Consider the following 24,747-nt stretch of genomic DNA (forward strand, 5'->3'; position numbering starts at 1 on the left):
GAAACAGTAGCTCAAGTTAGTCACAGTTCTCTTTAGACATTTTGTATAGTATGTACCTATGTAACTATTTGTCACTGAAGACAGTAAATTTGTGCAATAGAAAAAGAAAGCAGATTTTCTTGGACTGAAAGCTCAGGTGAAATGTATGTGGTGGTAGGGGAAATCACATGAAGGTGTAATACAAAAATTATACATTTATCTCATTTCTGTAATTGGGAGGTCTTTTACTTTCAGGCATAAAAAAGTGTACAATCACTCTAAAACCATTCTTAATACCATACCAGTGAGGAGGAGTAATTACAAAGCCTTTTTTTCCCCTCAATGCTGCAGTGCTGTCAATTCCACAAAACACCTGTGCAATTTAGTAAACTTCATATACTGAATACTAGTCATTTCAAAGGTGAACTTCATCTGTTGTCTAGTTTACATTACTGTTCAGCTGATTCTTGACTGAAAAATGTAGGGGGTCTTACTGAAGAGGCTTTATTTTCCTAATAGCATGGATGCCAGAGGACTTCAGGATATACAGTGAGAGAGCCAGCTGTATTCAGCACTATAATATGCTTTCCATTACTGATAGAAATAATAATAAAAAATTAATCTGAAAATTATGAAATTCTTATTAACATGATTCCATTTAAGTGAATGGAGAGACTGTCTCTGCTAGCCCTAAAGATACATATATTTTACGGTTGGTATAGCAAGAATCTGTCTCTCTGCACATACCTATGCTACTATGAGAGAACCAGTGGAGTTGTGAGCCTTCCGTTTTCTTCCCTGTTAAGTATTTGATCTAAGTTTTTGAATGTGAGTGAAAATCCATTCCACTGACAAAAGTGCTTGTCACCTCACTTTGGTCTCTGATGGCTCAATGCCCTATACTTTTTCTATGGAACAACTATCCAGGTATTCCTCAACCAGACCCATCTGTTGCTTAGAAACTTTTAATGTAAAATACTATAAGGTGAAGACTTTTGTCAAAGCTCAGCATTCTTTGGCAGTGACACATCTATGGCTAGAGAGTAATCTTTCTGGTTTATTTATTTTTTTATTTATTAGTGGATATAGGTTTTCAAACAGCCTACGGAAGTTGAACCTAATGGTTCTCTTTCAGAAGTCCATATGTTTCAGTTCTCCTAAAAGTGGAAAACTAAAAATTGGTCATGAAGCAGAAGCATGCTGTGCCTGAACATGGACTTTAAGGCATATGGAACTCATTTCAAGATCAGGACCTGCATGTCTTAGTATTATTAAGAGGAGGTAACTTTTAAAACCCAGATCCTCCTCACTTAATACAAACATGAGACTCATTTTAATAATTCTTTCTTTAGTTGCATTCTTCTAGTTAGCATTACAAATGATTATGTCAGTGTTCCCACTTAGCTTAAGGCAGCTCTGATTTAAAGTATACTGTCACAAATTCTGTTCTCATTAACGCTGATGCAGCTTGCTCTGTTGTGCAGTAGATCTTGCATAATACTGGAAGACCACTAAGAAGCTATATGCTTCAAAAACCCAAAGTCTCAAAAAACTGGTCCAAAAAGATCTTAGTTGTCTCAAGTAAGTTATGGACCATATATAGTTATCTACCTCATATTGCAATCCTGAAAGTCTGAACTTTAATGTCATCAAACTGGAGGAAGTCTGTCCACAGCTTGCTTCAATTTACAAAGTTCTGAGAAGCTGAATTTGTACTTTTGTGGCTTTTCAAAAAACTCTTACTCTTGGACTGTCTAAGCAACACATTTCAAACCCTTACAGGATCTACAAATAAGATGCTTTTCTTCTTTTCACTGGATAAGACAGTGCCTGCCTACAAAATCCAGTTTTGTGTAAAAAATAGTGAATTTTGTTTTACTCTATTTTTAAGCACAACCATGAAATTTGTGTTTAAGTGATTTTAGTATTCCTTTAGCCCAGAAGACGCTTACTCAGTTTTTGTCTTTATAGACTCAAAATCACAACTCCTAATTTCTGGAAAAACATCTTAACTGTGTCTCCTGATGATGCCGTTCATCTTGATAATATGATTAAAGTCCTGCTGCGACAGGTTGTGAGTGTGTGTGAATGCTGACTCCCAAACATAGTGGATAAGACTGAAGGGAGAGGATTGGCTTACATTCTTTACTCCCTGAAGTTGCAGTATGTCCCTTGCGTGAAACTGTCATTGAAGAAAATTCTCCATACTGTCAGTAAGCCTGACCTTCCAAGAGTAATCAATGAGTTGTAGGTTTTCCGATGGAAGGGTGGTGCATGCTTGAGTCACTCTGGACAAATGAAAAAAGCCTCTGGCTCTCCTGCTTCCTCAGAGAACTGTCATGAATTTCTATTCTGTGATTCAAGTGCTCTTGGTGGTTTGTTTACCATTTCTAAGAGGTCTATAACACGTAATTCAAAAGGATTCCTACTAACAGTTGCTTTCAGTTTCCTAAATAGGGCTCTCTCATATCTTTAAGAGAATCTGTTGGGAGGTCAAAAATTGAAAAGTTATTCAAAATACTGCTGCAACATCTCTTCATGCAACTACATGCTCTTCATATTCTTGTGAATAAATCACCATGGTAGTCACATTCCTTCTTCTCCAGCTGGTTTAAAGGAAAGAGTGGCCTCTCATTCATTTCTGAAAGATAGCACTCTGGAATTCTGCACTCTTCTGTGTGTTCTAGAGGCAACCAAGGTGCTGCTGTGAGGGATATGCAACTTGAGGATGAACATTTCAATCACTAAATGACTTCCTGAAGCTTTACCTAACCTAACTCAAGTCCCAAAAAAATTACCCAGACACTTTACAAAATTTTATGTTCTGTGAACTGTGTTATATGGAGGCACAAGGGGAGTTTCTGTGGGGTTTGGTGTCCTTGATTTTATTTTTTTTTAATCAGAGAAATGTCAGAGAATGGCTCCATTTTCCCAATTAAAAAACAAAAAAAGTCAGAATTACAGAGTAATTAATCCTCCTTGAAGACATTTACATCCAAATAGCAGCAACTGATCTAATGAACTCAAATTTACTATGCTACAATGAATGTAGATCATGGAACAAAGCATAGTTGGGAAAAAAATTAATATTTATACAGTGTCATTCTTAAACAAAGACATCCAGAATAATTAAGTATGTGTGTGTATGTAAGAATGAGTTTCTGTAATTAGAAAGCATTCTTTTGGTACATTTTATAGCTTAGGATGCAATGAAAACTATTTAATTGTATTTCAAAGAGCAGTCCTATTTGGTGAACGAAAAGATTTTTTTGCTTAGTTTTACGGATAAATATAGAAGCTCTACTTGTTTTCCCTGAAACTGCTGAAATCTTGGCCACTGACGTCAAGAGAGCAGGCTTAGGCTCAAGCAATACTTGTCAAATGTATTTCGTTCAATTTACAGCTATTTCTTCTCAGCTGCCGCCCGTCTTCTAAATGCAGTAAACAGCGGCATCTAGAGGCTATTCTTAAGTACTGCACGTCAGCCCCAAAACAGCATCTTTTCTGCGAAGGCTTTGACAAGCAAAGTGAAAGCATGAAGCTAGACAGTTGCCATAGTAATATTTTATATATATATATATATATATTACTGAATACTTGGCTTTTGGGACGCTTGAAATCCTAACACACTATCACAACAAAATACTTGAATGCCTTAAGGCTGTTCATTTAATCACAGGCATTTAAAGAAATTAAGCTTAGAAAATCCACTGTTAATGTGAAACCTTGGGTTTAGTTCTGTTAAGGTGACAAATTGCCATCATAGAAAATAAGGAAAAAGTTGGTAATATCATGTAGTTTTGACCAATGCATGTTTAAATAGTTACCATTAGCTATTTGTGCTTACTATAACATAATTCAAATTACACTAAGAAATTTATAAAAAGTATTTTTAAAACCTAACTAATCCCAGGATATAATAATTTTTATTTCATCAAACAACTCTATGGAACCTATGGTAGGAAACAATATCTTTGAAATATCTCCTGCTTGTTACAGTTTCATACTATTTTTCAAAAATTTAGATATCTAAGATTGTGTCTTATTTCAGTCATGGGTCTGGCAAGAGTGCAGTCTGTATAGAACTTGAATGCAATGGGTGCGTTAGGATGTAACTTATGTGTTTTACAAATGAGTTGCATTAAGAACATACCATTTCTTAATGAGGTTTTAATGTTAATTAAATGAAAAAAAATTATAATATGAAATAAAATCAAACAAGACGTGATACAGGGATTTAATTACAACAAATTTTTGGTAAAGCTGTCAAGTTAACTACTTAAAGATAAAATCTTTGATAGTGTGGTACTGGCTAAAAGCAATCTTCCTTTTATAATTCTGTTTAAATTGAAGTGACCATCCATTTTGAAGGTTGACATCACTTACATCCAACAATAAGCTTACATTTATTAGGGTACATATTATGGGAGTATTGATAGTGTTAGAATGGTGACTGAGGTAATTAAAAACTCTACTGCATTCAGTGAATTACTGTCTGACAATGAAGGTTGCAAACACTTGAGGAAATTAAGCTAAAGGAAAGAGGATACCTGTAAATTGACACTTTTCCTATTATAGTGACTCTCTCAAACTGTCATGACAAGGACAGTAGTAACATGATCTTAATTGTAATCAAGTAGAAATAATAACTCTAAAATAATTAGAAATACTGTTTCAAACTCACTTGTGTAATCAAAAGGCCTTACTTTCTCATGTAAGACCAAAAGAGCTGATAGTGCACCCAGTTATGAGGGACAAAGGTAGAGGGGATGGAGGAAGCTCACATCATCCAGGGCTTCCTCCTGGAGAAACAGAGACCACAACCCCACAGGAGTAGGTGCTTCGTTAAGCACGACTCCACTGTATTTGAGTGTTTGCCTGGTAAATGTGTTCAGAAGGAGGAAAAAAATGTGTTGATGCAGTTACACAGAACCGTTCTTATTTCATGCACTTTCTTTTATTTTCAGATGGAGGGACACTGTGAGTCTGACTGCTCCCTGTCCAGAGCTCAAGAGGCAGCATACACAACAGAGGGTAAGTTTCTGCACATTAGTGCTTTTAACATGCTCACTAATGTTTATACATCTCCAGAGGGTTTTAGTGTAGGAAGACAGTTGCTCTAGCAGGGTATCTGGAGGTAAAGTGTGAACTCTAAGGAAAGAAGTGAAAAAAGCAAACAGATGGACTTCCTATTTCGAGATAGCTGGGGAAATGGAAGCGGTCCATGGGAGTATCAAATAGGAAAATGAAATCTCTTGCAGTAGATACTTTTTTTTTTTTTCGGTTGCAAAGTAATGCTTTATACAATTTAGCTGTAGAGATGATACGCATTTAGGAAGCACTAGGTAGCAAAAGATGTAGGAATACTCTGACAAGGAAGGGCTGCAGTCACAAAGGCCAAGACTGAAGCAGAAACAAAGGCAACACCGAGAGAAAGGGTATGAATTAGGAAACAAAAGGAGAAAGAGAGCAGCATCTATGCAAGTTTCTTATAATTAAAACAATATTTTTGATTGGTCATTATACAACCATATTTTTAAGCTTAATTGCAGCATTGATGAGAATATTTACATTTTATACGTGCTCTTATTTGATAGTATTACAGTGAAGTTGTACATCTGTCAAGTTGTCAGTGGTCTAATGCCTTGATCTGTAGTGCCCTTAGAGGGTGATATAGTTCAATGTTAAAAGCACTTGCTGGAGTGTCTCAGACTGTTCCCACCAAATACCTTCAGTGCTTCAAAAAATGGATTCTGTGGAAAGAATCACACAAATACAATTGCTGCAAGTGTGAAATCTCAAAGTAAAATTCTTGGTGTAACTACTTTCCAAAATGTAACTTTTGCTCAAAATTAGTTTTGTTAGCTCATTACAAATGAATATTTGTATTAAAATGGGAAGGGGTGTCCATGAACTATCAGCATGCTAAGTCTCCTATATTATCTGCACTACTATTATATGGAATGTTGAGGTGTTATTTCTCTTCATAGAGAGTTTATTTTTCTGGAGGGCAGCCAGGAATTTCCATTTCCACAAATATAGTTCACTGTTAAAAATACTGTAGGCTTTCATGAATTCATTTTTGGGAGAGACATGGTGCAATTTAAAAAACTGTAGGAAGGAACAACCCTGGCAAATCACATTTTTCTCTGCTACACTTAGTTTTTACTTTCTCGGTAATAGTTAATTACATGCCATATTGAAAATCCTCCTTTGCACTGGAAAACAGTTGAGAAACAGCAGGAGTTTATGAAGCAAATACCTGCCCTTACATACCAATTCATGGAACTGGGAAACTCTTACAGACAGCAATATAGATGAGGGTAAAGAAGATTGTGAGAACAAGCTTTAGCTGATGGTGTCAGAGGATTGCTGCTGGAACCATCTATTAAATGTGGATTCCTAGTATTGGACTAGATAATCACACTGAATTGATAGGATAGCACAGCTCGCAATGGCAGGAATATGTTTGCAGGAAATTTATGTCAAGGTTGCCTTGGAGCTGCCAGCATCATACCAATATAAGATTTCCTTGTCTATAGAGATGCATTTTGTCGCAAACATCTGGAAACATTTCTGGCTGCTGCTGGTCAGTTGCAAACCTACTTGAAACCACTGCCATGTCATACCTAACACTGGGGATCAACAGAAATGCAGGTCTCAATAAAAGAGTAAGGCAGGAAGACACGTTATGGTGAAACATCTATATTAAAAGCTTCATATTCTCAAATGGCAGCTTTGGAAGCAGCTTGTACCTGTTAAAAAAAAACCAAACAAACAAACACCACCACAAAACCAAAACAAAACCAAACCAAACCAAACAAAAAAACCAAAACCAAAACAAACAAACCAAACCAAAACCAACCAAACAAACAAAAAAAGAAAACCAACCCAGACTTTAATCTTTCTTTTCTTTAAGGAAAGCACCTGAGTTTGATATTGTGTTTTTAGCTTTTGGCAAAGTATGCTGTATTGGGAATACTTTGCACAACCACAGATATGAGAGTGCTTGCATTCCTGCTCTTTAGGTTGTCAATTTTAGAGCATATATGTCCATTAATAATTTTCAAACATTTTAAGTATGGAGATACACATTTAGACCTTGCGGCTTATGCTTGATTTTCAACAATATAAGGAGCTTTGTTTTGTATATGTTCTGTCTTTAGTTAGGTGAGGCTCAGACAAGCTGGGGCTGGGTCAACAGCTGGTTGACATACTCTAGGACGTCTTTGAGTCCTCACTGTTGATCTTGCAGTTAGAGACCTTTCTGGTGTGCTCTGTGATTCCTCTCTAGTCTATGTGCTCAGATTTGTTTTACAAATAAAAAACCAAGTGCAGAGGAAGGAAAAAAAAGTGGAAGTTAATAATTTTCTGCTCTGAAGTTGAGCCTGTAACAGATCCATCCACCCAGAGTAATAATAATCTAGAGTGGAAATACTTCAGATTTATATTCCCATATACCAGCGGGATTCTGCTTCCGAACATAAAAGGCTCAAAATTAGTTAATAAATGTCATGATCTTCTGCATGGGCTCTCTGAAATCTGAATCCTTTACATAGCATGTTATTTGCAGAAAGAAACCCTCGTGGAACTTCTCTCCGTATTCACATGGTAAGAAAGCAAGCAACTAAAAGAACTCTGAGAGAGAACAAAAGGACAAAACCAAAGCAAACTAAAAAAAAGTGTTGCTTAGCAATGCATCCTGTACCACTCCAGGGGGATGGTCTTTGTCACAGATATTTACATGTTGTGAGTAGAATTTATTGAAAAGCAGAGAAACATTTGTGCAAAGCCAAAACCAGAAGTAAATGGTATATTGCATTTTTCTTTCAGTGCTGTAAAGATCAAGTTAGAAGAAAAGACACAAGTAAAAAATGCATGTATATGTGTGTTTTTAAAGGGAACTGATTTGGAAAAAACCTGGTTTTGTTTGTTTGGTTTTTTTTACGTTCTCTTTTCTTTTCTACTCCTGCCCTGTTTGTGCCCTTTGGTTCAGTGCACTGAGTGATAGCTCTGTTAGGGTTTATTTTTATCATTGTGACTTTGTGCCTATGAAAGCTTCACAATGATGAAAAAAAAGGAATATTTAACTTTAGAAAACTGGGTGTTGGAAGAGTGGCATATAAAAAAATTTCAGATCTTAATATTTCTTTTGGTGCTTTCATGACTGAGGATGTGGAAGAATGAGAAAGATGGAAAAAATCCTTCAACATTGCTCATATTACAGTATTAAATTGCAGGGAGCGGGAAAATAAAAAGACAATAAATTGAGGACATTTCAACATTTGCATTACTTACTGTCTCCAAATCTTTTAAGAATTATAATTGAAAAAATCTGTAGTAAGAAAAAAAATCTTTAACAATTGTCTTCGTTCTTTCAAGTCGTTACTTTTCGTTTATTTTTTTTTTTCTAGAAAGTCTTGCCAGTTTAGACATCTCTTTCCCCCCCTTATGGTTGGTATCTTTTCCAGCAGACTGCTACAGACCTCATTCCAAATTGGTGACAGTGTACTTTTTTATCCTTTCCCTTCTGGTGCAGCACATTCAAATGATAAAAAACCTTATCATGTGAATGTGCTCACTGAGTACATGATACCCACACATCATGCATATTAGTTTTCACATGGATTGATTGGTGCCATGCTTTAGGTTACAGGTTTTGTAGTTTCCTATGAGGTACATTTCTGAGTGCAGCATCCTACACTGTCCAAGGTATATTTCAGAGCTTTTTTTAATTCCATTTTATTTTAGCATTTTATCGAGTATAATGCATAGCATTTTTTATAGCAAATTCTGGCTAGGAACATTTTACAGCATAAACTTGCATATGTATGAAAATATATAGAGATGACAGGGCACGGATGAGGCAGAAGGTAGAGAGTATTTTTAACCTCTAACATTCTCAACACTCGGTGCAAGGCACCATTTATTTTATAGTGGAATTTGTACACGTCTTCCAATGATTAAAAAAAATTGAATTTAAGGCACAGAAAGTGTCATATTTTGGCTCTAATATTACAAGACAGAGACACCTTGCTGTTTGTGCCAGTATAGATAACTATGTTCTTTTATCACCTTAGAAGGAATCCTTCTGAGGAATGAAAATCCTCAGTACCTTCCTGATCTGTTCTTCTTAAACAAGCAAGTTCTCTGCTTCCTGGCTGCACAAGTGAATGACATTTTACTATGTAAGAAATGTGAGAGAAATACACATAGGATTAGTCGCTTGTCCTCCAGTAATCTCTTAAATTCTTTTAGCCTTTCCTACTGCTTACCACCGTGTCGTGGTGACATGTTAAACAGCCTGAGTTATTTGTTTGTTCACAGTTTCTGCGAGCAGGATGTTTTTCTGAAAGGCTATGCTGGACAGCAAGGTCAAAAGCTGCTGCTTTGTTTTGTCCTGGATTTTGCACCCTCTGAAGGGAGAGAGAGTTGGTGTTATCTCCAAGAGCGAGTTTAGAGGCTTTGCTGGACAACCTTTGGCAAGTGCAGGGTGGAGCAAGCAGGGAGCCTGCAGCTGGCGTGCAAGTCAGTGAGAAAGCAGAGAGCACAGACACAGAGGTGACAGAAAGGAAACTTTTTGAGACAGTCAGAGGGAATCTGCTGCAATCCACTACAAAAACTGCAGGAAGGAGAACAAGGTAAAAAGGAAGGATGGGCACAGTGGATAGGGGAAAAATTTTTTTGCAAAAGGTTTAAGCTGTTTTCCCCAGAAAATCTTCCTTTTCTCTATTGTAATAGTTACCCTATCCTACCTTCTGACCTAGTCAATGATTATTTTTAACACTAAAAGCGCTATTTTGTGGTTCGATGTAAGGAATTATGTTGGCACACCTACCTTGTGTCTCTGACTGACTCAGTGTCACATCACATTGACCAGCAATTTGCACAATGAACAGCCTCTCAGACACAGGACAAGAGGAAAAGCTTACCACAATGCCAGTCTACATCCGGAAGAACTGAGGTGGAAAAAGTCCTACGGTTTCCCAAAACAGGGAAGGGGATGTGAAGGTAACATTTCTGAACTGGATGTAGGGGAGAGTATTTCTTCTCTAGTGCCAAGTCAGCTGCTGCTGGGAGCTTATTAACCTCTGTGTATGGCCATTGAGGAATGAATTTCTATCAGTTTACAAGGCATAGAAAGTGTTATAAGGCAGAAGATGGAAAAAGACATGATAGGACAAACTGAGAGCAGTCTGAAGGGCACATCTTTTTATTAAGCCTTACGAACCCTACCTCCTGTAATAGCAGACTGCAGATCTTTCCAGGTTTTGTAAATAACTTGGTGTTTCTTTTCTCCATTACAGTAAATATACAGCATAAATTTAAGACTGGGCCTTAGACTTTAAGAATCTTATCCCCCCTTCTCTGGTTTCCCATAGTTGTGTGTTCTCCAGCACAAACACCTTTACTAAGCCTCACATTAGCATAAATTTTATCCAACCATTCGTAATTGCCATTGGAAAGTTAGAAATGTGAATAAAAGTGCAAATAGCCTTGTTAAAGCAAACTGGAGTCAGTCAGTCAGTCGCTGGTCACTAAAATGATGCTGATACAGGAAAGAAAAATACTGCCTTTCAGTAACTTTGCCTCTCCCAAAGTATAACCGTTTAGATAATGACTGTGCTAACATTATTCTAAATTGAACGAGACTTTTGTAAACGTTGGAGGAAACCACATGGAAATTACTGCAGAAACTTAGACAAAAGAGAATCAGGTCCATGGTGATACATCCTTCAAAAAAGTCCGCAAATGGCCTGGGATAAATTATCTATGCATCATCTTACGGTGTATGTCTAGTAATGGTGTCTTCTCTTTTGACTTTGACATCTTTTTTTCCACACCCCCTCTTTAGTACTGTTTTGTTGGAGATGTGTAGATTTGTAAAGGATTTTTCAGGGAAAAAAGTCAGATGAGTACTGAAAGCATGAAGTATTTCTTCTGCTTGAGTACAATAAGCGATGGTCTCAGAAGGACTTTTCTCCTGCCTGCCAGAGGACTGAACAGACCATTGCCATGATCTCAGGGGCTGCAGAGAATAGGTAGGTGCAACCAGCACAGGGTTTTCCCTCCAATGAATATGTCAAAAAGAATAGTTTCTTTTAGCCAAGTTTTGGATCTTGAATTCAAAAGGGAACATGATGCAAAGTCTTAACAGCCCACAGGTTTCCAGGAAGGGAGTTAGGCAGAAAGTGCATAAGTTGACTATACTGTAAACTGAATTGATGTGTGTGTATGTACTCTGGTGGCTTGTGTACATCCCATTTATCATAACCTTGCTTCTTTTTTACATGTATAGTTATCTCATACAATTTTCTTTAATAGAAATTATTTTAAACTTCCATTTTTTTGTAGCTTAGAAAGACCACTTTTATGAAATATTTTGCTGATACATTAAAAATAAATCACTTTTCACACAGTGTTGTTATGTAAAACTAAAGTAAAGCAGTGCAAGTTCAGCTGGATAAAAATGAAGATAAAAAAAAGCAGTATTGAAAACCAAGATAGTCTATGTGATTGTTTCTCAGTATTTTGGATAAGTCTCTCACCTCTGTCAACTGAGCTGTGGTGATGCTTTCACAGATAACATGAAAACATGTTATCACTGAGTAATTTCTGACCTTATTCAAAGAAATGTCTTTTTTTACTTTAGTCATCAAAAAGCTACGTGCACTGTTGTGCGGCACCCTTGGTGTCAGCAGTACTTTGTAGCTGGTGAGCTGAATCTCCAACACAACAGTAGGTAGCTACTGATCAATAGCGACCGAAGGTGACATGTTTCCAGAAGATGCTGGCTGAGCCCTCTGGAGTACAAAATTTGGCATGACTCACGCCCAGAATCTTAAGCAACCTGTTTTATCCTGATTCTGTAGTTGTTACTGATCTATGCAGCTCTTTCCACAAAGCAGTGTTTGCTTTATGAACGTCAAAATGGCAGTTTTAAAGGTAATTATGATCCAAGCAGCAATCACATTCTTCTCCACAGTTCTCTGTGCTTGTTGCCAAAACTATTGTTTCTATCATTAGCTTTCTTAGCAATCTAACTTAATTAGCGAAATGACATTTTTTAGTGGCAAGTTCTCCAATACATCTCCACTAACCATTGCATATTTATGTGGATTTTATTCATGTAAATATGCTGGCAGGTGGGCAAAAATGAGATGGATAGGGGACAGAAAAGGAAGCCCAACAGAGAGGCCCTTTCTACCCAAAGTGTTTGACCAATGAGTATGCAAAATGAAAGGACAAGGACTGTTTCCTATGGTGGATTTCATTAAAGTCTTTATTCTTAAGGCACAAGAGCTAATTGCTGTCAAGAGAATTGTGCTAAGGTGGCAAGTGGAAAACTGGTGATGTATGAAGTGAAATCTGATTTCCAGGTGCTCTTGCCTAGGCACAGAGGGAACATCTGCCAGCTACTGCTTTCCTTTCCCTTAGTTATAAAATAGAAGAGCAACTCCCAGGTGTTTTCCAGACTGTAAGAGTGGCTTCAATCACATGCTCCCCCTGGAAATCTTCTTCATAGAGGCAATAAGAAGAACAAGGCTTCACAGGGTTAATTACATTCCCCTAAGGACAGCACAGGATGCACAGTACCACTTAGTATGAGAATGCCAGACATATGATGGTGGATGACCACTACAGGATTTTATTTTATTTAGTGCCAGTGCCATTACGGTGGCATCTAATGCTTGATAGCTATCAAACGGCTGCTTATATTCTTTGCTATGTTACTTTGATGGATATTGTGCCTTGGCTTTCATTTTCCTTCACTGCTTTTTAATATAACTTGTAATTCTGTGAGATCAGCTGAGATCAGTTTTATGTAAAAGCATCTTCAAGTTCCTTCACTATGTGTTTAACTGTTGCTTCCTTAGACAGAGGGCAACTTTCCTAGATTTTTCTATCTTTATGTGCCTCAGAAAACAGAGTAATGACCCTGTTGTATTTTACTCAGAAAGTAATCAAACCCCCTTGCTGCCAAAAGAAACAGGTGATTTTTCAAAGTCCTGTTAAGCATAAACTGTGTGCAAATCATCTCTGGTGTATTTGTAGGGGTGTGACCAGATGTATATATTCTACCATAGAACCATCTGTTTATCTACTGTCTTGTATAGTATAATATGTTACGATTAAAAACAGATTCACATCTATAGAGGAAATGGAAGTGTAACAGTGAATTTCAGAAGATAAAGTAGGACAAAACAGATCTGCGTATGGACCACCTGGAAGTGTTGCACAGGTTGCAGCCCACTTTTTCATGGTTGTGTCATGTGCAGAAAATAAGGGATGGGAAGTCACAACTCAGGTGAATTGTTTGAGGTATCTGTGGTTTGTGAACTGGCCATCCTATGAAAGGACTTTCCTGCAGGCATATAAGAATCCAATTTGCAATATCCAGTCAAGGCCTCTCACATCCCAAACACCCATCCAATGTGCTAAAACAATCAACTGAAGGACCAACAGCACCTTAAACTTTAATGCAAGACAGGGACTGAGCAGGGAAGACTGAGGATGCTTCTCTCATGCAGGCTACTTTAATAGAAAATCCTTAATGATCAGATCTTAAATGTTCTAATGCTTTGTCTTGACACTTTGTACCTCATAAATAGTTGAAGAATTCTTCAGTTTTTCAGCTGTTATTGTAATTAGCAAAGCTAAATGACTTTCACTTTTAAATGTGAATCACACCTAACTGCTTAATGTCACTGCCATAAACGTGCTTTATTGACATCTTAAGCCCTTACACTGTAAGAACACCTTTTCTTCTCTTGCATATACCTCTGTTAGTAACAGTCACATATCCTACCCAAACAAATTGCTCATCAAGCAGCTCTCAGCCTAGCTGAGACAGCTAGTGATCAGTGATTTTGTAACTAATTTTTCTCATGCCTTTGTTTATGTGTTAAGGGCCTAATTTAGCCTTCCTCTTTTCTAAAACTTTGGCTGGAGTTCACCCTGAAACTTCACAATGTGTTTTGCTGTGTTCAGGGGAATTAAAAAAAAATAATTGCAGACAATTTATCTCACCTCATAGATTCTTTTCTACTACCAGTGCTGAACAGTTATGTAAATTTAAATTTAAAAAAACAAAAAAAAAAAGGAAAAGAGGAAATCTGCTGCATGTCATCTGTGGGTGATTGCATTTCACTGGTTTTTGAACTCATTCCTTTGTTTATAAAGGAGATTGGATCCTTTGCTATAAATGAAACACAGATAAAAGTTATTGTTGCTTCCAAATCACATATCTACCTGGTAAAACTCCACTGGCTTTGTCACATTTCAAGAGGATGAATTCAATTTAATACTTTGAGAACCATTAATAACTTGAGAAGGATTTGAAATAAAATCCTTTAGTATTTACAAATACCATTGTATTGGTCACTGATAAAGAAGAAAGTTTTTCTGAACAGCTGTGACATTTCACCTTCCTCTCCATGTGGATGTGAGACCATCAGAAATGGATACCTTGAATCTTAATCTCTGTGTTCCTGTGTAACTTACAGTGTAGTAACGTGTTGAAATTCAGATGCTATGCTGAATATCAATGCAGTACAATTTCGTTCTTTTCCAGGTCATTACGGAGGTTTATAAGGATCCAAAGAAGAATCTAAGTACTGCAATATCTAATTTCTGAGATCTCTGCAGACAAATTGTATTTTCTCCATTGTTTCAATGCATGGGGGAAGGGAAGTGTCACAGAAACTTACAAGCCAGTCTGGGATTCACATGAAATAGTAAAGCTCTTTGAAAACTGAGGACAGAGAAAGATATCAAACCCTTACTCAAGAAAACAAAGCTATTTCTTTGACACAAGAATTCTTTTATATAAGAGCCTGAGACACCACTTTTGCACGCTGCTATGCAAAACGTGACAAATAAAAACCGAACAATTAGAAAGTCTACAGAGAAGTCCTAGCTGTTCTAAACATAGGACTAGAGTACTCATCTCAAAGGAGACCAGGGCTAGAGGTGAGGATTCAGTTCTCAATCTCTGTCCCAGGAGACTACTAAGATACTGGATAAAGGTGTTTCATGCGATGCTGTTCAAACACGTAAGAAAGTTGACAATACTGGAAATCCCTGGTGAGGCCATCCCTTTTACAGCCTTACCAGGGTACAGGCACAAAGGAGTACAATGGGATCAGAATGTCTATTATGGAGATCATTGAACAGGGAATAAAGGTCTTCAGTGTCCTATAGATGTACATGGCAGACCAGTAAGGCTTCTGAGTGACATAGTAAAGCTGCAGTGTCAGTGCTTGGTGTACAAGTCCTTTTGCAGATGTAGCCTAATGTGACAGTGACACACCAAAATATATTTATAGCAGATCACTAGCATACAGTCTAAATTTGTTGTGAATTCTTCAGCACTGCAGGCTACATTTTTTCTTAAAGTTTCCAAATTCCACAGACCTCCAATGTAAGCTGTTGTCCTGTCATTGATGTTACACGTCAGGGTATGGACAGACTTCTTGTTTTCTAAAAGATGAAAAGGTGCTTGTCACAAGAATAAGTATCTGTCTGTGATCCAAGTAGCACTGCAAATAACACTTTCTTATTCTTTATTTTATCTGTGTTTAAGCAGACTAAAGAAGAAATTTAAAGAATGTACAAGGACTCAGAAGTCCATGTAGCTTGTTGAAAGATCATGAAGAGATATGTAACAATATTTAGGAAATGACTAATACCTTCTGGAACAAAGCTTTCCCTTTTAGTAAAAGGCATTTCTGTTTTCCTGTTGGATTCCATGAACTGTCAGGAATATGAATAAAAAATATGGAAATATTCTAGAATAAAAGTAAGGCCTATCTTCTTAGATCCATTTATCTTCTCAAAGAGATTTAGCTTTTTTCTTCACCTGTGAAATATCAGGATAAACAACAACAAAAAATGATAACCAAAAAGAAACAAATACATAGCAAAATGTGAGCAAGTAAGAATTGCAATGCCTCTACAGAGCCAAATATTTAAATTTTTGAGTGTTTGGGGATCTCTGTGGAATTTGTGAAATAAAGAATTATCGCTCCTGTAAGTTGCAAAATAATTTCTAAATGCCTAAAGAAAACAAATAGAAATTTCTTTAAAGAATAAAACTATTTAAATATTCAATCTGGACAAGTTGTCTCAGTTCAGTCCTTTACTGATCAAGCTATATATAGAGGAAATGTCAGTGCTGACATTGTCAATAATCTATATTTATGATGTATTATATTTATTAATATATAAATATAATTTATTATTATTATTATACTCAAATATTCAGATATTTAAATGGCAAGGAACTATAGGAAACAATGTACCAAATCTGTGTGTCATAAAATGATGCTGTTGAGCTCAGTGAAACTTCCAGGTGTAAAAAGCGTCAAAATTTCATTCCATACCTTCGTCTTCAGATATCATCAGCAGTGAAATTGATTTCTTTTATAATTCTTGGAGGACCCTTCTTCCCATTAGACAGAACCACTGGACAGATCAACAAGAAGCTGCAAATGGGATTTTTCTGAAAATGGGACATAACTGTCAAAACTATTGCTTGGGTTATAGAACAGATTCTCTCCTGATGTAAAATGACACAATTCCATTGACTGCAATGATGTTACACACAATTTATGCCAGAAGGATACATAGCTCTTTATCCATTTATCTATGAGCTGGTTGCTGTGACTTAATTTCACATGAATTATGTTACTGTTCTTGGTCTGTGCCCTTGCAGCACTTTATTACTTAGAGGGCTAGTTCAGCAGAAATAAATAAATATGTGATTTGCAGTCTCAGCAAACGTCCTAGCCAGGCACAATGGCCTCTCTGCAGTGTTCCAGGCTAATTGCCCCCAATTTTCTTCTCTAACCTTCATATGCAATTCAGTCTGTTCTTGTACTATTCTCCTTACTATTTTTCCATCCAGTCCTCATGTTTGGATTTTCTCCAGTGTCAGCAAGTCTTTAACCATCAGCTCTTACGTATTCAAATTCCTTTGGAGAATAACTTCCTCTGCAGTGATCATAAGAAACATGTATTACTTTTAAGAAAGTACATTACTTTAGAAAAGAATATGTTTTAAATCTTTCCTTCTTAAGCTCTCGCCCTGAAGTTTTGTGTTTGATAGTATACCCCAGCATTTATGGTAACAAATCCTGTCATTATAGTTGTGTCTTGTGCTTACTGGTATATCATCATCCAATGTTTTTCTAATTTCACAGTGAAAACCTGTCATCAAATATCATAAGCAGTTTAACTGATACTAATAAAAGTAGGAAGATTTTTAAGCTTATTTTAAGACTGATTGGCAGCAACTTTCTATCCAAAAACTGAATGCAATAGCAGTGAGTTAATGATAAGCATTAATAAATCATGCTTGAGCTAATTTCTTAGGTACTAAGGACCTTTTGATGATTAGAGAACATGTCTGAAAATTGTTCTGGGCACCTATTTAATGGCCTGTGACTTTGGAAGGCATTAATCCAGAACATCGACTTCATTTTCTCATTAAGTCTTCTACATTATAGGAAGTTGTCTGTGAGGCCTGTTGGATTCAATGGTGGACAGAAAGAATGAAATTAAAGAAACTGTTATGAGTGAAATAAGTAGTTCCCAGCTACTTACTTTGGGGGACACCCACTGAATTTAACAGAATTGGTCTCCACAGTCCAGCTGCATTTCTGCTGAACACTTCAACCAGACGTGGAGCCTGAGTCTACTACTTCTGTGTGCTTATTCACTATGAGAGACCATAGACCATTCTGTTGAATACAATAAGTTTGTAAAAAGTAAAAGAAATATTAATGAAAGCGGTGATACCTGCGAAATGGAAATAATGTTGTTGTAGTTGAATTCTTTTATTAAGTCTTGTGTAAGAAAAAGAGCACATTTTACATATAAATGGTACTTGTGCTACGTTGAAAGTTAAATTCTAAGCTGTCTACCGTAGATATGTTTTGTCCGTAGATATGTCCTTTATCCTTCCTTCCCTTTAGGTTTCTCCTTCTTGCTCTGTTCAGCTCCTGCACCAGTCTGGACTGGGGAATTCTGTGCTCAGTTCCTACCTTTTGGATCATAACTCTGTCTTCTTTATTTCACCATTAAAATGACTATAATGTATCCTCCTTGTGGCTTATCTGACCTGGCGTTCTCCTTCTAGTGTCCCCTGTGGACACTTAAAAAGAACCATTATGAAATAAGATTATCACTATGGAAAATTTTACTCCTGGTCTCATTTAGTTAGCATTGATATAACTTTTGATAAACTCGAACAAAATAGAGTCTTGCATCATCTTTTTCATATTGTATGCAGTTCCAGTGTTCCTAAGGTGCTCCCAAACACAGAATCATAGTACAATATTGTATCTCCTTTAGTCTATATGTTCAAGGTCTTGATAAAATCTTTTCTCTCTGTCTGTTGTCAATGCATTAGGCCATATACTGTGGGTAGCTTTTTGCAAACATAGTTGAGTTCACCAGAGTTTAAAAATAAATTTTTAGATGACTTGGCCGGGGAAAGATTTTGTAGATGTTTTCCCTCTCTAACACAGTTTAAATAAGATGATTCTATGATATTCTCAATAACTTCTTAGAATATTAACTTTCCATCAGAGAAATGTGTTTGTAAAATCAAAACACACTAAAAAAAATCTTTTTTGTCAATGTAGGTTGTTGATATTGCATTTCTAAATGTAGTTAAACATACTTTAAAATGAAATTATATTAAAGTTTTTAACACGTTGAGTTATTCATGATACTAGTCTTGTACTTCAGTACCTTGCACATCAAAGGTCTGTCTTTGACTTTACCCCAATGCTCTCTCACTCCCTAGTGCTTGCTTATGCCTCTGTCCCTTCTTTCCTGTCCCATGACCCATGCCCCATGCCTGACCGTAGTAAATCCTACCTCTTTTCAGTGAAATATCAGATAGACTATTTGCATTATACAGATAAGTCAGTATATGACCAGAATGAGTGAGGAAAGACAGCACCTGTAGTGCAACCTGTGTAAAAAACAGTCTCAGTGCACCAAGAACCATTTGAAAGCCTTACATAAAACAATCTCTTAATGTTCCTGTTGACTTCATGACAGCTATTCTATATGTTTGCTGTACAGAAAATCATATACATTTTTGAAAATATTAATTTATAGAAGTCTAACCTGACCTTACGCAATATCCAGCTGAAGAATGTAAGGAATCTTCCTTCTTTTTTCTCCATACATCATCCTTTATTGTAGAGTTTTAAATAGCACTATATGATGATTAATTGTTTGTTATTATGGTAAAAAACATTAGAATGTTTTTATTTCATTACACTTTATGAAGGTGTGATGTTTATATTTAAGATAGTATTGCCAAAATAACCCAACCACTTCATGCCCAATTTAGCAAGTTAGAACTATGGAAATCCAGAATAAAACAAAGTAAATTTCCCTACTCTACAGGCAATTTCTATGTTTTAGGAACAATTTCAGATGCAAGTTTTAAATATCTATTTAATTGATATAGGACAGTTCTTGTAAATTAATTGAGCAAGAAATTGTTATTCCCCTTATATTCCAGTGAGTTTCTTCCAAACTTACCATTTCTCTCCACCCAATCATGACTAACTTCCAAACGTACTCACTATAGGCCATGTTCTGCATTTGACTTTAAGCTTGGGACTCTTTGTCAGAAGTCTTTTACATACAGGGAGGGAGTTGACTTTAATCTTTTCTGTAGGTCTGACAGCAGGGTTAATTTATTACTCTAAAAGTGCAGGTAAACTTAGCCTATCAAGTTTTTTTTAAGTCTGAACTCCTAAAATATTCTTAGCATTAAATATGAAATATGTGACTGCCTTGGAACAGATACTTTACTTCTGTGTTTGAGCAGAAAATCCTTTTTGTTTACAGTTTTGTTACACTGGCCAATTATACTGAATATATATTGAGCCTAGTACATGTTAAAAAATTCACCAAAATCTGTGCTGTTTCTCTATTTTGAACACAGCTTAATTTGGCCCCTTGGCTCATACATTCTTACAAGCTTTCTGTATAAAGTAGCCTAATGCTTTTCCTCCTAGAGTAAGATTTGTCTGCACTAGTTTTGGCATTTTAAAAAAATGAAATCTCTCTAACTTGCCCTCTTCTTTCTTTATAGTCGATGAAGAGAAATGGACACCTCAAGGGAATGATTCTTCCCATCCTAAGACTGGTATCTAGGATAGGTCAGATGGATGGCCCTTTGGAGGTACCAGTTTCTTTCCAGTTACTATCAAGGGAACTTAGAGTGACTGGCTCACTCTTACATCTGTAACTTTTAGATTTCTGAAGGTATGTGACATAATTTGTTCTTCCTTATCATAACATTGTCTGAGGATATGAATAATTAATTCTCTTCAGAAAATATTACCTTGAAGACAATAGTGTTTTGACTGAGACCCAAAATGTTAAAGTGTACATATATTGGGAAGGTTTTGTGCTGCTCTAGCAGAATCTTGGGACATCTGATGAAGCAAGTACAGTGAGCACTGGTGCATATAGAAGCATTATCTGTACTTTTGGACACATGGAACCAGGATTTTATACAGGAAAAAAATAAAGATTTAAAATGTATTAATGGAATTAATCTCACTTAACATTAGAAATCTACACTGGAGACATCTATATGAATGTAGCCTCTTTAGGCTTCTTTTCTAATCAAGGTACAAATATAAGACCTTTCAAGGTACAATACTTCTGACCTATTTTAGACACTCACTTTAAAATGAGATGAACAGTGGTCTGAAAGTTTCTGGTTTTCTCCACTGATTTTAAAGCAAGACCAGTGAGTGTGATTAACTCAAGAGCAGATATCAAAATTATTTCTCTGTTATTCATGGATGGATGAGGAGAAGCAAATAGTATCAAATGGCTCCAAGGGGCCAAAAAGTTGTGCTGTAAATGTGAAGTCTCTAAACTGTTTAGTGACCCTCAGTTCTTTAGTGTTACATAATGCTAATGTGTTGCTGTGACATCATTTAAGAGCTCTGACATTGTACAAATATTTATGGCACTGTTGTGACATTGATTGATAAAAAAGTCAATTTCAGCTATGTAGATACAATTATTCCACACACTGTTACCTATTATATATTTTTTTTTAAAAGAGGGCTTACAACTAATTTACAATAATGGTGGAAAATTAATAATGGGATGCTGAGAACATTTTGTTAACATCTCAAGATTTTGAATATAGCCACACATTATCATGAATACATTTATTTATGAAATTGTTTTTGCATTTTTTGCAGTCTTGAGATTAGAAATGTTTTCTCTATGAAAGCTTTTTTATTTTTTAGTGCTATATGCTTTTTATTCTGTATGGGTTGTTGTTATATTTGTTCATCCTAAATTTGAGGAACGTATTGCTTTTATTATTCTAAAATCTTTCACCAGCTTGAAATGGATGAGAACATTGGCACAGTATTAATTTTTATTGTTTGCTTGGAGTTCATATAGATATATAAAAATACTTATGAATAAAATGTTTTCCTTTTTTATCTCTGTAGTGAGGGGAAACAGTTTTCCCCCTGCAGTTATAAAATGGTAAAACCCCAGGGAGTGGTGACCCTGGAAGTTTTGGAGTTTTAACCAATGAGCGCTTCTGCGAAGTATAAACATACCACAAGCAAACGGAAGAGAAGCTTAGTTGTAGTTTGGTGGTAGAAGTGGTAGCCATGTTCTGAGGCCACGAGGAAAGGGGCTCAGAGCCCCTTGGGGCCTCTGGGGCCCCCCAGCCCCTGGCTGGGGGGCACTGCAGGGACTTGGAACAGCGTGAGGCTGGGCTAAGTACCTGTGGCTCAAAGCTAAAAAAGTTTTCTCCACCGTGAGTGAGCAGAGACAGAGCAGCGGCAGAAGCAGCGTCCAGAGACTGTGGCTAAGAGCCAAAAGATAAGAAAGCAACACCATGCAGCCAAGGAAGACACAGGGTTGTCTGAGAGAGCCAAGAGAGAGAGAGAGAGAGAGCAGCAGAGAGAGAAAATTAGGCTCTACCGAGAGGAAGTTGGGGTAAGAACTGAAATAAAAACCCTATACCCCTCTGAGACCTCTGAGAAAGGAGGGAGATGGACTCCGGCTTGAGAGGAGTCGTAGAGTGCAACATGCACCAAAGAGAAGAGCTGAAAAGCTCAAAGCGTCCTGGAAAGCTAGCCCGGGATGGAGGAGGAATGCAGTGGGGGTGACCTTGCCCCCCCCCTTCGCTGCTGCTGCCAAGCCTAGCAGCCTGAGACAGAGCACAGGAGCTCTGGTAGAACTCTTGAGGCAAAGGCTTTCAACTGAAAGCTGCCCAAGATGTTCTCACTCGGGGTGAACCCCCGGAGGAAGAGACTTTCACAAAGATGCCCCTGCACTTTGTGATATGACCGTGGTGAAGCGAGTTTTGTCCCTGCTACGCAGCCCATGGAGGAAGACCCTCGTTCGAAGACAGGTGGCCGAGGGGCTTGGATACCCCTCGTGTGTGCTGGCAGAGATCCAGCTGCTGCATGAGAAGAGCGAAACAGATAAACCTGCTGCCTTAGAGACATTGCTGCTCTGAAGAAGGGATCTTTCCTTCTTCCCTCCTGGACTTTTATTTGGAGGGGAGAAGAGATTTGATCCATTGTAAATACTTATGTCATGGTAGAGATAGTTGAGATCGCGTGTATAATGTATTATAATATTTATTTGTACAGTCATTGTAATATATATTCCCTTTCCCCCATTTTAAGTCTCGTGTGGTTGTCTGGAAAAAACCCATCTCAGACTAGGTTGAGATGTGAGAGGGGGCTTAGACTAGGGAATTGGGTTTTTGGAGCTCTGAAACCATGACAATCTCTTACAAGAATATTGCTTTGTAAGCCTTTAAGTAATTCTACCTTCCATTTCAAGATATCTTTCCTTTTACTTCTGTATACTGTTCACATAACCAATTGCCCAGTCTCTTCAGATCACCTTATATTGTTCTCCATCACAATACCTTTATTCCTGCACTTTTTTAGTCATCAACAATTTTAATCATGTCTGTATTATATATATGTGTGCTAAGAAAACTCTGTCAAGAGAGAAAAACATTGTGAGAAAAATAAATAATAAATAAAGCAGTGATTTTATTTATTCTTTTTACAGCAGGATTTGCATATCTTTTTTGCGTTTGAGTATTAATTTATGAATATATTATTTTGTTTTGAGAAGTGCCAAGCAGTCTTGCTTTTCATAGTCTACAGATTGCTGCATACAGGCTCTAGTGACACAACAAATAACAATAAAGTGACATTAAGAGAGAATATGGTCTGAGGTCAATTGTGAGGTCCAATGTCATTCACTAAATGAAAGTGATCCAGAGTCTGTTAAAGAGGCTAATATATGACAGCTCAACCTTTCTCCACTTTACTAATTTTTAGGAAAAACATGCCAAGAGACAAGAAAAGATTTTCAATGATACAAAACAATGTGGAGAGGATTATATAAACAACAGTGATTTTCATTTTTACTCTCTTCTTCTTATTTAGATCACTCCGCTCATGCATTGCACGCATTACAAAAAATTACTTGACCTGATATCTGTGGAAAATACAATCAAATCTTTTCTTATTTTTGCTAGGATGAGCATTAGACCACTGGGTAGAATGAGACTGAAGGATGGGAGAGTCATTTTTACCCATATGAATATATCATTTTCTTTTTGTATGCCTGGAGATTAAGAAATGACTGATGTAGTGCAAACCAGAAAGAGTTTCTCTGCTTAGTATTTACACCCATGCCTTTCTCCTCCTTCAGTTTTCAGGTGAGGGAAGAGCCCCGGCAGCTAGCCTTGTCATGCATATTTCCTGCTATTGCACCCTCACCAATGTACAAAAAGAATCAAATGGAGACAATTTAGAAATCTGGACCCCGCAGGTCCAGTGAATGGATCATACAGCTGATAAAAAGAGACATGCATTTAAATCCTTATGCCCTGAGCTGTTTATGCATTTTGACACTGCATGATATCTGGATTAGAAAATCAGAAGCAGGCAGGCTGACGAGAACCAGAACTCAATTTCCTCCACATCCAAACAGAGGACACTCAGAACCTGACTGCCAACAAGCAACTGTATCTCCTTCTTTCTCTCTTTGCAACACAGAGACCTGGAGGGATACAAGCACTATTCCTCTGAAGGATATAAGCACTCAAATCATACTAGGATTCATATTAATCATAATTATTTAATGTATCCAGTGATTCCTTAATCTACCAATTCTGATTGCAGTAGAGTTCTTGTGCTCAGTATAGACTGCTGCACCATTCATAAATAAGTTAAAGAAAAATAAAAGTATTTTTTACTTTATCTGCTCGATGATAATAATATAGGGTTTAATTGACCTCACTGCAGCAGAATTTCTAATTCTGAAATAAAAAGTGAAAAGTCAGGGATCTTAAATTTTGTGTTAATAGATCTTAATGAATCACCCTGAAATAGCTGGCTCAAACAAGTCAGAACACTGTCAGCCAGCTCAGTGTGCCAAGAATCCATTTCTCTTCTAAAAGATAAATGAGGTTCCTCAGTGTGGAGAATGCAGAGTGCTAGTGTTATGCCCTTTTATTTTAGAGTTGATTTATTCCAGTTGTGATGAAAGGTCACAAACTTCAGTGTTCTTTTTTTGCTTCCTTCAATTCTTACAAATGAAACTTTCTAGAGTAGGGCTAATAAGACATCTGAGAGTACACTTTGTGTCAGTCAGTTCTCATACCATTATCTTTGTGATTCAAATAACCATTATTAAAATATATTTTAATTTTTGTCA

The 24,747-nt window shown here is 36.8% G+C and overlaps 1 long non-coding RNA gene across 3 annotated transcripts in view; it reads left to right on the plus strand.

Annotated features, from left to right (window-relative positions):
- Positions 1-21,472, plus strand: part of LOC108497620 — a 28,117-nt gene extending 6,645 nt beyond the window's left edge. The window contains exons 2-3 of one of the 3 annotated variants that reach the window (XR_001874908.1): positions 4,947-5,013; positions 20,105-21,472. This is a non-coding gene — a long non-coding RNA (uncharacterized LOC108497620). Of the gene's footprint in view, positions 1-4,946; positions 5,014-14,554; positions 14,975-17,957; positions 18,378-20,104 lie in introns of those variants that run through there. The other 2 variants (XR_001874907.1, XR_001874906.1) reach the window with 2 other exon arrangements.
- The last annotated feature ends 3,275 nt before the right edge of the window (positions 21,473-24,747 follow it).

Source organism: Lepidothrix coronata, unplaced genomic scaffold (assembly GCF_001604755.1).
Source record: "Lepidothrix coronata isolate B3197 unplaced genomic scaffold, Lepidothrix_coronata-1.0 Scaffold50, whole genome shotgun sequence".
NCBI classification, from domain to species: Eukaryota; Metazoa; Chordata; class Aves; order Passeriformes; family Pipridae; genus Lepidothrix; species Lepidothrix coronata.